Source organism: Anser anser (genome assembly GCF_964211835.1).
Source record: "Anser anser genome assembly, chromosome: 1".
NCBI classification, from domain to species: Eukaryota; Metazoa; Chordata; class Aves; order Anseriformes; family Anatidae; genus Anser; species Anser anser.
The window spans coordinates 202,820,496-202,836,458 of NC_139720.1; the positions used below are offsets into that span (position 1 = coordinate 202,820,496).

General features: G+C 39.5%; 1 protein-coding gene across 7 annotated transcripts in view; it reads right to left on the reverse strand.

Moving 5' to 3' along the window:
- Positions 1 to 15,829, reverse strand: part of LOC310892139 (uncharacterized protein) — a 66,702-nt gene extending 50,873 nt beyond the window's left edge. The window contains exons 1-3 of one of the 7 annotated variants that reach the window (XR_014577899.1): positions 15,234 to 15,790; positions 13,495 to 13,606; positions 3,480 to 10,098 (exon numbers count right to left, since the gene is read on the reverse strand). The gene's annotated coding sequence lies outside the window, so the exon portion shown is untranslated. Of the gene's footprint in view, positions 13,607 to 15,233 lie in introns of those variants that run through there. The other 6 variants (XR_014577900.1, XR_014577901.1, XR_014577902.1 and 3 more) reach the window with 6 other exon arrangements.
- Between the last annotated feature and the right edge of the window lie 134 nt (positions 15,830 to 15,963).

The window sequence follows — 15,963 nt, forward strand, 5'->3', positions numbered from 1 at the left end:
TATAACATGCCTAATTTTGATTAATTGTTATTACAGTCCTAAACAGGATTTTTCATTGCTCAATTATTTTAGCACCATACATAAAAAGAAAACAAAAGGCCCTGCTGCTGAATATACCATACTCTCTAGACATAAGACAATTAATATTTTTTTTCTAATAATTTTAAAGTGCATTAGACTTGATGTTCTCAGTTGACTCGTCTATGAAACATAAGCAACTATATATACTAGACCTTTTCAGGTTAACTCAGCAATGCTGTCTGTCTTCAGTCTTCTGAGGTTCCTTTCACCAGTGTGTTGGATTGTCAGGAACGTTTCCTTCGCAGAAAATGCTAAATGAATACTTTAAATATCTGGACAGAACTGGGTATGGTTTCCTATACAGCCCATGAAGAGGCAGCTGTACGAGCCATCTGAAACACTCTTAAAATCATTGTAAAAAACTACAGAAGTATTATTCATGCAGCACTCTGGACTTTCATACTTCTATTACTTCTTTTATTTACATATTATTCTAACTTAAAAGGAAAATAATAATAATAATAATAGTAATACAAATACCTATACTGAGTACTGTGCTCCCATGTGATACATGCTAGTTTTTTTCTTGACCTATTAGTGACGTTACGGACCATTCCCTTTCTGTCTGTACTATTGTAGGAACATATTGGGTGTTTGGGAGGCAAGGGAAGGGAAAGGAAGGGAAAAGGGTGGGAGGGAGGAAGGAAGGGAATCAGGGAGTGTGAAAGAAGGAGAAAAAGAGAAAAAAGGAAGGAAGGAAGGAAGGACGGAAGGACGGAAGGAAGGAAGGAAGGACGGAAGGAAGGAAGGAAGGAAGGAAGGAAGGAAGGAAGGAAGGAAGGAAGGAAGGAAGGAAGGACGGAAGGAAGGAAGGAAGGAAGGAAGGAAGGAAGGAAGGAAGGGAGGAAGGGAGGGAGGGAGGGAGGGAGGGAGGGAGGGAAATTTGAGATGAAGAAGGGGGAGAGGGAGGTAGGAAGGAAAATGGACAGTTACTTGTGGCTAGAGGAATCAACACATCAGATCGCATTGAGGAAAGGAGCTGAGTGAACTGCAGATCAAAGCACAAGTCAAGAGGCAGTTTCTTCAGTCAGTTCTCTATGGCATGGAGTTCTCCTCTAGGCATGTTTACATCTAAAGTTCTTTTCTCTGATAAGTCTCTGACTGATTTCTGTTATTTTAACAGGTTTTTCTCAGTAGCTTCATTCTGAATACTTCAACATCCTTCACCTCATTTTATGTGGACTGATATACCTGACCCTACTACCTCAATTCAAAGCACATTTAGAATTATCTCACAAGTCATTTTTATTTTGTCTAGTGTTATGATCTTTTCAGACTTCATATGCCAATCAGTCTTGGGTTAAATTTGTACTTCGATGGAAAATCTTCTGAAAAAAAAAAATCTATAAAAAAAGCTAGCAGCGTTGGTTGTTTGGAACATAAGTGTATTCTCCGTGAGTAGGCAATCTCAATTTTACTGAAAGATGCTATAGAATTTGCTATAGGATTAAAAAATGCCATATAATTTTAAAGCTAGGCAGTAAGATTATTTGCCAGGGAGTCTTTGCCCTATTATGTTTTATGTCCCTGGCCCTTTCACACTGATAAACCCTGATTGATTCAAAATGGTCATATCAGAGGTTATTTGCCTCAGCAAGCTACCTATAAAATGTGATATGGTTCCAACATCAAGCTCTATTTTCAATCATAAACATGTATAGATGTTTGTAAATTTGGTCTTGCCATCTTGAACATACGGACAGCAAAATTCCATAGTGTGCACTACAGGAGCAGCTAGTTGAACCACACCAAATGAAAATCTATTCAATTTTCTTTCATGAAGTTGTACAAACCTAATATAATAATGATTATTGAAGGAGGCTCAGTACACACTGACTTACTCCTGTGGGCTATTAATCATTTCCCACACATCATCATGTAGATCTGTAGCCATTCTCTTTATCATCGAATAATTTGGGTTGGAAGAGACCTCAGGAGGTCTCTGGTCCAACCTTCTGCCCGAAGCTGGATCAGTTCTGAGGTCACACCAAATTGTGCCGGGCTTTATCCAGTCTGATCTGGAGACCTCCAAACACAAAGGCTGCACAACAACTCTGGGCAACCTGTGAACTCATTTCCACTTATGCCTGCTGCCTCTCATCTTCCCACCTTAACTACGATTTTTATGTTGGCTTGTGTGCTGTCAAAGCTATGTCTTAATTCTTAAACTGTATTTATATTGGTGCACCTTAATGTCTGTAAAAAGACCTGGCGATGCTAACAAGATTATGCCCAAGTGCAAAAGCGTCTGTACCAGTCCTGTTGCAGGACTGCAGACTTTTCAGAGCCTCCTCTTTAAAAAAGGGAGAACAAACCTACCAAGTTAAAATGAAAACAAACAATGAAAAACAAACAATTAGACGATTTCAACTTTTTAAAACAAACATTTTCTGTAGGTTTCACTGAAATGAAAAGCAAAACAAAACAAAACCAACAGTAGCTTTATAATTTAACAAAGTTGGATATGTAAAAGAAACTGGAACAGCAGGTGTCCAAGCTGAATCTTGAGGGGCTTTATATGATGGAGTAATTATCCACCTAAACTTATATGAAATGTTATATTACCTCAGCAAAATGCCATATCAGTTTGCTAGCTTAGCCCACATATTTAAAGACAGAGATAGGCAAATAAATGAAAGCAAGATGGGAGACTGTGACATAAAAATAGAGAAAACAGGAGTCTAATATATATTGTCAGATAAAAGGAGCCTGAAGGGAGATGATAAAAACAGTTTAAATACCCTGAAGGAAGCAATATCAAGGAATGAAGAGAATTATTCACACTGTGTAGGAGAGCTAAGCGAACTTGTGTTTACCAGGGCCTGAAAGTTTAAAGCAAGAAAATATTTGGACAAGACAATATGAAAATTTTAGGAAAACAATTATGCATGACTGGGACTCCAGCAGGGAGAATGCCACATTTCTTAAGTTTGTTGAGACCTTTGCTCTCCTGCTGGTCCCTTGAGTACAGCCAGTGGGGCTCTCGCCCTTCAGGTGTCCCCTCCCTCAATGGCAGGGTCCATCTGCTACAGTCCCGCCACCCACCTCCATCACCTTCGTTGGCTGGAGCTCGGTTCAACACAGTGTTGTTCTCTCACTGGTAGTGATAGCATTACCCAGAGCCCACCCAGGTCTCACCTATGACAACAATACCCAGAAGAGCCCAACTCTTTCAGAGACGGCTGTTTTAAAAGCATGAATGCTGTCGTGCATCTCCACGTGAAGGCTCTGGCCCGTAATCTCACTGCAGACCCCAAGTGCAGACCAAAAGGCCTGGCGCTGAGGGCACGACGCCCACATCATGTGCATTTCAGGAGGCCTCCTTCAGGCTAGCCCCATCTCGTGCACGCTCACTACCAACTAAAACGTGTTAGGTGTGCTACTGGTGAACCTCTTCCAGTCTGGTTTCATCTGAGATGGTTCTGGTTTAGGTACTCAGAGACCACTCTGTGATGCAAACCAAAGCATGGGGATGGTTGGGAGATTAATTTCAAAAGTGCACTCTCAATCCAAATTAAAATGCTAATGGAGATGAATCCAACTGTCAGAACTGCCATTCTATTCCAGACAATTGTCTCTTTACTCGCCTCTAGCTAGGTCAGAAAAATCTGGCTTCCTACCCAGCATGAAGCTGCTTTGTTTCTGCATTTTTACATTTGTATTGCTCACCCTTGCACTTCACATTTCTGAAGGGAGAACCATTTAGATCCATGATTTGCAAACTTTCTTACCTTGTAGAACCTCACTTTCTGTTTTTCATTGGAAATGGCCGTCCCTGTGTATCCCATTCAAACACTTGCCTTTCTCCAAGCCCCTAGGAAGAGGTACAAAGATCCTCAAAGACAGAGGCCTCATCCCTACTCATTCCTTTAGATAAACCACAGGAAAAGAATGGAGTCAATAATCAGCCTATGACAGCAACCCAGTACATTTTGACTTCAGGAGAGGTAACCATGCCTCTCCCAATGCTCCATTATTCCATTCCACTGCATCTCTCCCATGTGGTTCAAGATTAAATCAGAGTAATCATACAAGGGGAAGAAAATTCCGTGCATGTTACAATTAGATGAGAAAAAAAAATGTCCTTTTCAAAGCTCAGCATCTCAGCTCAGAAGACAACTTTGATTATAAAGACATTTTCTTAGTTATGATGACTCCATCTCAGCCAGAATCTGTTGCAATAATATGGAAGGTGACAGCATAACCGAACAATAAAAGAAAATCAAGGTAGGCATTGTCTTTATTACTCCTTTACGCTGAAATATCTTCTTCAGGATAAATCAAGTGGATTTTACAAGCGGTGTGTTACAGCACAGATTCATTTTTCATAGTTTTCATAGACATTTTTTCTGCATTAAGCAAACAACTGCCAAATAACAGCTAAACTGTGCTTTTGGAGTTGAGCCATCCCTCGAGCAGTTTTGCATGAATCACATTGTGTTTATTGGTAGCCTCGGACAAACAAGCAGTAGCCCTGTCAAATAACAACAGACTTAATAAAATAGTTACGCCTCATTGCTTCTGGAAAAGAGGACATTGGTAATATAACCACATTCCTGCTCAATCTGCTGTTACACAGATGTTTCTGTCACCTCTAGACAGGATAGGCATCCTTTCCCAAATTATTTCCTAAGGAATGAGCCCCTGACCAACAGCAAGTAAATTAGGTATGATAGAGGTTACCTGGATCTAATTTCTTACCTTGACAAAGAATTCCTATGGAATTCAGACAAGCGGTGTTTTTTTATTATTATTTTTAGTCTCTGTTCCCATGCATGATGCATGAAAATAGTTACTTACTTCAGCAAGTATTAGGAAAATGTACATTGTATATTCCAAGAGACCATGGCAAGAAGAGTCAGTTCAAGATCTTTCCCATGTGGGAACACTCTAATTGTTTTGAGAGATGCTATACACAGTAACGCTGTTATAATAAAAAATACTGATTCATTATTGTAATTATCTTCCCTGGAATACATGGAAAAGATTATACCCGAGTAATATTTCATAATATTTTTCTTTGGAGCCTGAGAAATTGCTGGGATGTTGAAATACAATTGTCAGCATTCCTTTCCCAAATCAAGTCAGAACACACTGAATTTAGTGCAGCAGCACCACCTGTCGGCAAATTTCTTACAAAGTTATCTAAAATCCAATAGCAAATTATCACAGCAGACCGTGAAATGAAATGCTATGATGCAACCTGCCAAGCGTATCCTCAAGTGTATCATCTTACTGCCAAGACTCAGATGTGCAACCAAGACCCACATCAAGGGGCAGTCGTATGGTCAGTGCCGCAGAGCTTTTCTTCCACTCCAGCCATTCATTTATGGGAAGCCACATTTTCTTGAACCCAAATTTCATATTTTTTAAGCATAGTAATTTTGCAGCAGCAAAAATTGCCTAATTTGCACTGAAGCTTTGAATTAAAATAAGAGTAGTTCTTCAAAGTGAGTCTACAGAGAAAAGAGTGTTCCTGGAAGAGTCAAAGCCATCATAAGTGGCAAACAGTTTATCAAGCTGTCAGCAGTGTCAGTTCTGGCTGTGAAATACGAAAGAGCAGCAAATGTAAGGTTAACGAGTGATTATTACTTCAGGAAGAGTGGCATTCACATAACTGTGAAAACAGGGAAATCTCACAGTTCCTACTGATGAGATCGTTTTTCCAATGTGGAATAGTAATTGAAATTACTAGGAGATTGTAAGGAAAATACACACCTCATCACCTTAATCTCAGAAACAGGCTGTAGTGTGTAGATAAATATTTTGATCGCTGCTATAGTTTTATATAGGGATGTTTAGCAGTGATTGTGGCACACCGTAATAAAGGCAAATGACAAACTGAGGAAACTGCCATCAACCGCAGAGATCTGAGCAACAATCTGGGAAAAAAACAGACAAACCCCAAATTAAGAAAATATATTGTCAATCTAATCCCACATAATGTCATCATCTTTTACATTGAATGTGTCAGCTATTCTAGACCAGGAATCCATCCTCAGGCAGGCGCTGCTGTGCCCAGACTACATAGTGTGAGGTTCATATGTGCATAGTTGCCACTATAAATCCTTCAGGGCACTGGTCTCATTTAGAGCTCAACCTATGGTGCCGAGATAATCCTAAAGCAGTCATGGCCATCATATCACTTTTTTTTTTACAGATGGGCATCCACCCAGAAGAGCCGCTCCACAGTCTCTGTGGTCTAAGGTCAGCGTGCGATGCACTTAGGCCCACCAGGGTCTGTTCTCCAACAAGAATCTGAAGACAAGGACCTCTGGCTTCTCTTACACAAAAAATATTGATCATAGTATCATAGAATAATTCAGATTAAGCCCAACCATCAACCTGACCTAAAGAACCCCAGCACTAAGCCATGCCCCTTAGAGCCATGGCCACACGCCTATTAAATATTTCCAGGGACAGGGACTCCAGCACCTCCCTGGGCAGCCTATGCCAATGCTTGATCACCCTCTCTTGTGAAGGAATTCTCCCTAACATCCAGTCTAAACCTCCCCTTTTAGTCACATCCTATCACTTGGCACCTGGGGAAAGAGACCGGCACCCTCCTCGCTGCAGCCTCTTTTCAGGTAGCTGTAGAGAGCAATGAGGCCTCCCCTGAGCCTCCTCTTCTCCAGACTAAACAGCCCCAGTTCCCTCAGCCGCTCCTCATAACTCGTTTCCAGTCCCTTCACCAGCTTCACTGAATTTCCCTGCATGTGCTTGATCAACTCCAAGTCCTTCTTGTGGTGAGGGGCCCGAAACTGAACACAGGCCTCGAGGTGCAGCCTCACCAGTGCCGTGCACAAGGGGACAATCACCTCCCTGATCCCGCTGGCCACACAATTTCTGATGCAGGCCAGAATACCGTTGGCCTTCTTACCCACCTGGGCACACCACTTGCTCCTGTTCAGCCAGCTGTTGACCAGCACCCCCAGGTCCTTTTCTGCCAGGCAGCTTTCCAGCCTCTCTTCCCCAAGCCCACACCGCTGCACGGGGTTGCGGTGCCCCAGGTGCAGCACCCAGCACTTACCTTGTTGGGTGTCACACAGCTGGACTCATCCCATCGATCCACCTATCCAGATCCCTCTGCTGAGCCTTCCTACCCTCAAGTAGATCAACACTCCCACCCAACATGGTATCATCCACAAGTGATACTTTTCATACTTTCTTCTAGACTTTTAGCAATGGATTACCCGCTCATACACTTTATGCAACAACTCATTACTTTTATTATGGCTTTAGGCTTAAGCAGCTAATCACAGGACTATTCACATCATGCTTTGGAGAACTGTGAGTCCAGCCAGGCAGCCTGAATTACAAGTACCCTGGTTTTGCCAGTCCTACTTCTAATTACTCATGCTTGACAATACGATCAGTGTCAGCAGTTTCAGAGCTTAGTTTCTCATACTTGTTACATATGATCAATTGCACAGCTTTCCTCCTTCTTTTTAAAATTTCTCACTGACTGACACATCCATTTATTTACAGTTAAATAGACGCAGGCTACAGATTTCCCTTCCATCAGTGCTACAGCATAAAGGGAAATAGGAGCAGTGTGGAGGACAAGTAGCAGTTGGGCCTCCTCAAGCCTCGCTTGGTCTCTCGCTGTCAACAAGGGAGCAGAATTTCAAAGGGTTTGGCATAGGCTTTGCCTTCCTGAGCAAGTATCAAAACCAGATTGGAGAAATCAGTACAAAAGCGCCACTCCCTCCACAGACTATAAGGATAGTTTAATGGTTGGTTTATGCTAGATGCCTAACCTTTTCATAGCTAAAGTTAGGCACAGTGAATTTTACCTTTTATATATTTTTTTCTACCATTGTCTTTTCCACATCTTACTATAATAGGGTTTTCACTTCATTTCTACACTCTTCTTTCCCACTCTACAGAAGGTTGGTGCATCCCAGCCTCTTTGCAAGAAGGAGCAGTGCTCCCTGCACTCCAGATGGAAGCATTAGCTGCAAATAACTGCACTGACATTTTCTTCTCTGCCCTCTTACTCTCTCGCTCCAACCACATTAATAAGTCAGCAAGAGCAGGAAATAGAGACCAAGATGTTTCAGATGACTAATAGAGTTCAGATACCCCAATTAATTTGGTGCGCAACACAAGGCATCTTAAAAGAACCTCAATTTTCGAGCAAATAGTCATTCAGCACTGTATGAAGATAAAATAACATTCAGTAATCTCAACGGAGATGCCAAGTATCAATTTAAAGCAAATGGGAACATCTTTGGGTTTCATTAGAACTACGCAAAGACTTGGAGAAAAATGAATTATATATTATTTCTAAAACACTTGCTTGCACCTATCCAGCAATTCTGCTTTTGTACGATGTGCATTTGAAAGAAAGTGCACTGGCGTATTATGCTGAAGAAATTTGCAATGCATTTTTTAATAGTGTCGTCTTTTTCCTTCTATATTGTAAAGAAACAGAAGGATAATGTATTGCACGTACCAGTATGGATAAAAAAACAGAGCACTCTACTAACAGCATTTTTTTCCTTTACATCATCCTTCACCACTTCTCTTTGATTTCATATCATAATTTTGGTTCCCCAAAATTAACATTTTTTCTCCAACTTTTGAAGTGAAACAGTTACAGAGAACAGGTAGGTGTTATGACAATGATCTTGAAACAAGATTATACTATTTTTTGTTATTATTATTCAAATGTTTGTGTTTTCATTATGTAAGTTTGTTTTGGGTTATGCCTATACCAGCTTCTGCCTCAACAGAGAAAGACAGGGATATTGCAAAAACTAATTTTACACTCAATTTTAACTTTGACAACTTTGGAACACCCAAGTTTTTGCCTAAAGCACCCCTTACCTGTGAATACGCTTTCTTTGCATGTGCAAAACAGATGTCTGAACTTCATGATTATCTATGTATCTTTGCATGCTTGCCACACGGTATACACATCCACGTTCTTTTTAACCATGCTTCGTAGACCTGTATCAATATCCGTATCTATACCTACCCATTATTTGTAACTCCTACAATCATTTGCTGCATTCTAAATAAGCTCAACCAATTTCTTCATCTCTGTAATTGTTGAGGCTCCGATACCACTACCACATACTGCCCTACACATGCTGCCATAATTTTGTATTTATAACATGAAGAACTGAAAATGGGGAGAGCAGCACGTTGAAATACCACTCTGTTGTTGTAATCTTTGGTGAGTGTTTTTCTCTGTCAGAACTTCAGCAGGAGGAGACTATGAAAGCTGCAGGCACTGTAAAAAGCTGCCAATTCTAAAAAGGCCGCTAGCTGCAAAATGTTAACAGCAGTAGGGCTTGCTTTGGGGCTCTTTCTTTTTCTTTGCTTTTTCTGTAAGTTCTGGCAGCTCTGGACTGCCTCCCTTATTAGCCAGGCAGTGAGACTGACGCTCTCTTGAGCTGATATTTCAGTTTACTGATAAATAGACCGAACACAAACACTATTTTTCTAGCTTATTTCATCGCTTTGAGTCTTCCTAATGTGACATTAAAACTCCACTCCCTCCATTTCCAAACTGCCCACTAAGTTAAAAAAGCACACGGAGTTACCATAGAAACCATTTCTAAGATACAGAACAATTTCTTAAAGTCTGCACAGGAGTACCGAGCATCATCAGAACAGCGAAACAATACTTCAGAAGGAAATGAAGGACAGGCAGTGCTCCTGAGCCTGAATTTCTTGCTTGTTTCTCTCGGCAATGAAGAGTGTCTCTGCTGAAATACAAACGGCTATTTATTTGCACAGTGAACTGACCTAGCAGTGGGTCACATCAGTATCACAAGCCCATCACAAAATAATAAAACTAATAAAAGTTATCCCTCCACATCTTGAAAATGTAACACTTGTTAAGCACGCTAACAGCATGAACGTGGTGCTGCATCAGCCCAAGCCAATGGAGAATGCTCTCCACATTTGTGCTCACGTCTGTGGAAGAGTGACAGGATTCCTCTGGATGGAAATAACGTGCTATCTGGTCTTCTCACGGTACTGACATCTTCCAGTCTTGCGATACTATGAGCAAAACATATCCCTTGTCATTTCAGCCTATAAATGACTCCCTTTGGCATTAAAAAGTCTGTAAAAACCATAATTACAATTGCAAAAAAACACAGACAAAAACCAAGTAACAGATCCCACATGCATTCCCAACGCATGACATCTCAGGCGTAAGTGCAGACACTTTTCTACTCAACGACGCTGCCAAATGAAAAAAATGTCAATGCTATTTGTTCCTGCCACTAGAAAAAATATGTTTTTTGAACTGCATTTCAAAATCACTTTGTATTGAGAATGCCTGCTGGAACACAATTCCGAGCTGTTACAGAATTCTGCTACCACCTTCTGGCTAACAGAAATACTTATCACTTATTTAACCAGTACACACTGAGTTTATAATGTGTTTATTGTTTCTTCAGTCTGCATTCTTCACACAACACTGCCCCATTTTCTTTAATACTGAAATAGGAAATACACCAAAAAACGTTACACCTTTAGCCAGCCTTCCTGGGAAGAAGAAGAAAACATTTCAAGGAAGCCTAAGTATTTGGAAATGTTTTAGGTACTTGAAAACTATTTTAATAGAGATTTGATTAAATATAGAAGAATTGATAATAATTTAAACATCTTGACATAAAATTGCTATTTTCCACTTCTTGTCCCTCTCAAAAAAAATGTTGTGATTCAACCTGGTTTATTTCATTAAGTTAGCAATGAACAGAAACCCGTGGTTTGCATTGCTATAATACCTTATAAACTGTGGTCTTGTAAAGTCTTTTGTACACTTCTCCCATTGCAAATGTGATTTAGACCCACTAATTTCACAGTATCATGAAGATGATAGGTATGTTGGCGTTTATTTGAATATAATTGCTTGCAGAACTTGAAAGAAAGAAAAGCACACAATCCAGCTCACAGGCTTGTTTAGGTGTGTTATGACCTTTTCTACTGTTACAACAATTTGTTTTTAAAACTTCTGGAGCTAGATAACAAAACCAGCACTTTGTTCTTTTCCTCTTTTTAAGTACTTTATTCAAAGCTGGTTTACTGACAAAGTGGAAGTGAAAACGTGACCAACGAGCCCAGGAGTAAAGGTCATTATTTTCTATAATTTCAACCAGGTCTCTTCATCTAATATAATTCTTTGCTGTTGATGAAACTGGTGGACTGAATCCCTCACTATCCACAAAAACATCAGTTGTGTATGTATTAGCTTCCTCTAGTATAAAAGAAGGAAAAAGGACAAATTCTTCCTGCAGGAAGGATGAAAAAGATCATTATAATATACACACCACTGCAAGATTTTACAAAGCACTTCTCTACAGAACGCTGTACAGAAAGGTACAGATTGCATCAAAGAGGTCTCATTCTGTAGCTAGGTCAAAGGCAAAGGGAAAAAAAATAAACGAGGAGGCATCACTGTCTTCTTTGGACTTAACCCATACCCTATTAAGCTCAGTAAAGAAAATTCCAGTCTCCTGAAAGACCTCTGAAAACTGATTAAAAAATTATAATGTTTTTTAGATTTCAAAGACCCCTAGAGAATCCAGCTGTAAGTGATTATGCCTCTCTCAGAATGAAATGCAGGCACCTAGGTTACTTAGATGACACCTTTGAAAATTTTATCTTAAATGAATTCTTAAAATCAAACTGTATGCCAGCAAAGCCAAATATCAAAGGCAGGTGGCAAGCCTTAATGAAGCATCTACTCAAATTCAGGCCATGTTTTAGCAGCAAGCATTCAGGTGGATTATTAAAAGTGGGTGCTCTTTAATCTCTTTTACCTCCTGGGAAAAACTGGCATTTAAAAAACATTAGCAACAGCAATCACAGAAGGGGGAGAAGTGTTCTCTCTGAAACAGCCAGTTGTTCTGTTTCTCCATGAGATGTGACATTTTCAAATGTTCTGCCCATCATATCTGAGTACATTCAGTTGAACTGGACAGCGTCAGGCTTTTGACTGTTAGCTTTTCAGGGATTTACATCTGTATTTTAAACCTCTGCTAAATTTCCTGAAGAAAGGATTTTTTAATTGTTCACAGTCTGATATACTTCTGGAAATGAAACAGAGCTCCCTGTCCTGACTCTCAAGGAGTCCCCAGACGCCAAGGAAGTTGAGGGTGCCCAAAATGCCCTTTGCCAATGACAAGAAGCCAAAACATTCAGGTTTCACCCACCTAGCAGCCCTGATCTGGAGCAAGAGCCTTGACAATCTTTCCCATCCTTCTGTCAGGTTTATTCAAAGCTTGTTTACTCTGGGGCTTTGGGAAATCCTCGGATTAGCAATTCTACACGAACAATGTCCTGGCTTGCAGACAGAGAGACCCCAGGCTCTTCAACAAACTGGCCAAAAAATCAGAAGTTTCTGCATTTTAAGAAGTGAAATGAAACATTCTGTTTCTTTACAGATGCAGTTTTACAGTCAAACCCTGTTGTTTCAAATGCTTGAAAACTTTTGTATGGGTTCCATTAAGCATGGGTGCGATAGGATGACATAAATGTTAAGAATAACACAGTGCATGATACTACACAGTAGGTTGTGGAAAGGATGAGAAAGCCTCACATGACAGTGGTCATCTCCAGGAGGTAATAAGAAAACATTTTTTTTCATCACAAGATGACATAGGATGGGCACAGATGACAGAACGGGCACAGATAACACAGATCACAGGATGGGCAGCAGCTCATCACTCTAAGAGGCAATGCACACTGTACTAGCTCAATGTGTCTAACTTTCATTTCAAGAGAACTTAGAAAAAGAAGATACTGTCACAATGAATGTGTTGCTGAGACACTTCAGTCTCCCAAATTAAAAAGGGTTTTCTCTGAGAAGAAGAGATTGAACTCCTTCCCCACAAGACAAACTCATTTCATTGCCTGATCATCTAGTTTGACCCCCAGAATAACGAGACAGGAATTTCCTGGAGCAAATGCTGCTTCAGATATATAATCCATGCTTGAAAGACATTCTATCTTATACACACAGACACTGTATACATAAAATCAATATACACTGCACAAAGCCAAACATCATTCTAAAACTTCGAGTAATGGAAAAATAATAATCCTTGGAAACCTGTTCCAAAGATTAATCATCACAATTCTTAGGAACGTGTATCTCATTTCTGGATTGTAGATGCGTAGTTTCTTTCCAGACACTGATTTTTCATAGTTCTTTCTGTTAGCCTTAGCGACTCTGTTTCAAAAACCAGTTTTCCACGGAATTATACAGACAATGATCAAATCTGACCCTCCTCTAGAATTACATTAGAATTCCCCCACTATGAGAACAATTCTCACATTTTATCATCTATGATCAGCAAAAGAAGTTTGTGTTCTTACTGTCATGTGGACTGGCACTGACAGATTAAAGCCCACCCACTTTAGAAGTCTATCCAAATGAATACATACAACTCCAGAGTGGCAGTACTTTCTCATGTGTCTATCTGTTCACTGCAGAACACTGCTTCCAACTTTTTTAGTGTAGAATTTCTGAGGTGAGAAACATAAATCATGTGTACAACTGAAAAAAAAAAAAAAGAAGTTATATGAACACTTGAATCTTTCACTGCTTCTCTGGTAAGGCATCTCAGAAAAACAAATAAAAGATTCAGTTCTTAAAGACATCATAAAAGTTTGTCTAATACTTTGGAAGACTTTGCAAATGAAAACAAAGGAAAACTCATCAAAAATTATATATCCACTTTTAATGTTTTAAGTGCTAGGGACCCAAAATCAGGAACCAACCATTGGATTTTTCAGATTTTTTTTAACAGATTTCCAAAGCTGTTAAAAATGGATTTACACACAAGAAATATTCTACATTCATAAACAAAGCTTAAAAGTCTATTGTTATCCACACAAGATGACTATCCAAATATTATTTGAATAATGTACTCCACAAATGTTTACAAGCGGGTCAAAAATTTCTTATGCTTTTTTTTAAGCATGGAAACCGCCTTTTTGAAGTTATACTCAGTTCTGTTGGATGATATTATGTGCTGTGAATCCATAGTGCCTTGTACAGGAAGAATATATGCAACTTCAAAAGACCCACTTAATCACAAAACACTACTTGCTTGTATGCTATTCTGGGAAATAAACAAAAAAACCTCATTCTGTATAACAACATGCACAGACGAGACAGATACAGCTCAGTAACCTTCAGAGAACAGATTATGTGTGTGTAAAAATTAATAAGAAACTGAATTTTCAGATTAGTTTTTTTGTTTGTTTGTTTTTAATGTATCACACTACAGAATTTTGAGGTATGAAACAAATACATTTTTAATGAATTTCCTTGTGGAAAATCTAAGAGTGGATTTCTATGTCACTGATGTAGTAATTGGGTGTGTAGCAGCACCACGTGATAGATACTTCTTGGGAATTCTATGGAATTCTAACTTTATTTTTCTCACTAGAAGTTTTATTTGTCAATGTTTGAACCAAACTCTATTAGTAAGGCAATAAGAATGCCGTTTAATCCAGCATACATAATGTTGTTAAAAGAAAGCATTTTTTGAATCACTCATGAATATCCTCAAGAAAAAAAAAACTAAAAAAAAGGAAAAAAAAAGTTGTTTCTTTCTCAAACAGAACCATGTTACTCACTATGAATAAAATGCAACCAGAGCCACAGGAAGAGCACAAAACTTATTTTACACATTTAAATCAGACTTTATGCTTATGTGGTACTCTTGTTGAGAGCGTGTAAGGTGAATTTCATCTTTTAACAGCACTTCTTGGCCCTAAGACAACAATGCAAACACTCATACTTTAATTATGCAATATGTTACCATCAATTTTCTCCTTATAAAATAAGCTATCCAACAAACAGAAACAATTTAAATGTATTCCATGTGAATAAGAAGGCATAAAACAATGATATTCTTACACCTCTTTCTTTTCAAATTGTTATTACCACACCTTATATTATAAAGCTCCTGCTAAAGGGGAAAATAGTATTTTTTTTGCTTTGATCAAAGCTTATCTTACAACAGGCCTCAGTGGGAGCTTTATTTTTCTTTAGTAAGAGCTGAAGTACTGGATGGCTTTGGTACTCAATGGCTCTATCAAATATGAGTTTCTTGGCTCAGAATACGTCCATCATTATTTAAGATATATAGATAACGGAGTGGAGCACACCTCACCTGATCTTCCAGTCAGTAGTTGGTAGCTACACTGGAAGCAATCCCTGATGATCATTTTTGCATCACTAAGCCCCCTTGAAGAAGCATTTTTAGCAAGAACTTATTCTGCTCATTCTTGGTATCTATTTCAGGATGCCATATGCCTCATGAACACCTATGCAATTCTATTTTAAAAACTGTGCAGTATATTTACAGAAGGTTTGAAGAAACCAGTTTGTACATGCTCACAGCTTGTTATAATTGTTATATATGCGCCAATTATTATACACATCAAAGGAGCCTGGTCAGCAGAGGACACGTCAGTCAGTCAGCTGACAGAAGCATTCAGGGGAATTTCCAGGAACTCGAAAAAAACACAAAAATAATCCTTTTCTTAACAAAGAACTTTAAATTTCAGATGTAATCATCTTTGTTTCTACACAAACCCGATGGCTTTAATACATACGCGTAAATACTTTTTTTAAAATTAAGCTCACGTGTTCCTGTCACGCAACAAGCAAGCTTCCTAATTACATCTTTCACCGTCACCACGTCTCTGTTGAGGTGACACATCAAGAAAAAATTACAAGAACCACCAAAGACCGGACACCCGCTGCTACCCGGCTACCCTCCGACCCCTCAGCTCCGCGGCACGGAGCCGCCGCCGCCATTTTCTCCCTCCCCCTCGGCTTCTTCCTCCTCCTCCTCTTCCTCCTCCTCCAGCGCCTGCGTACTCGCAGCCGCCCTCTTC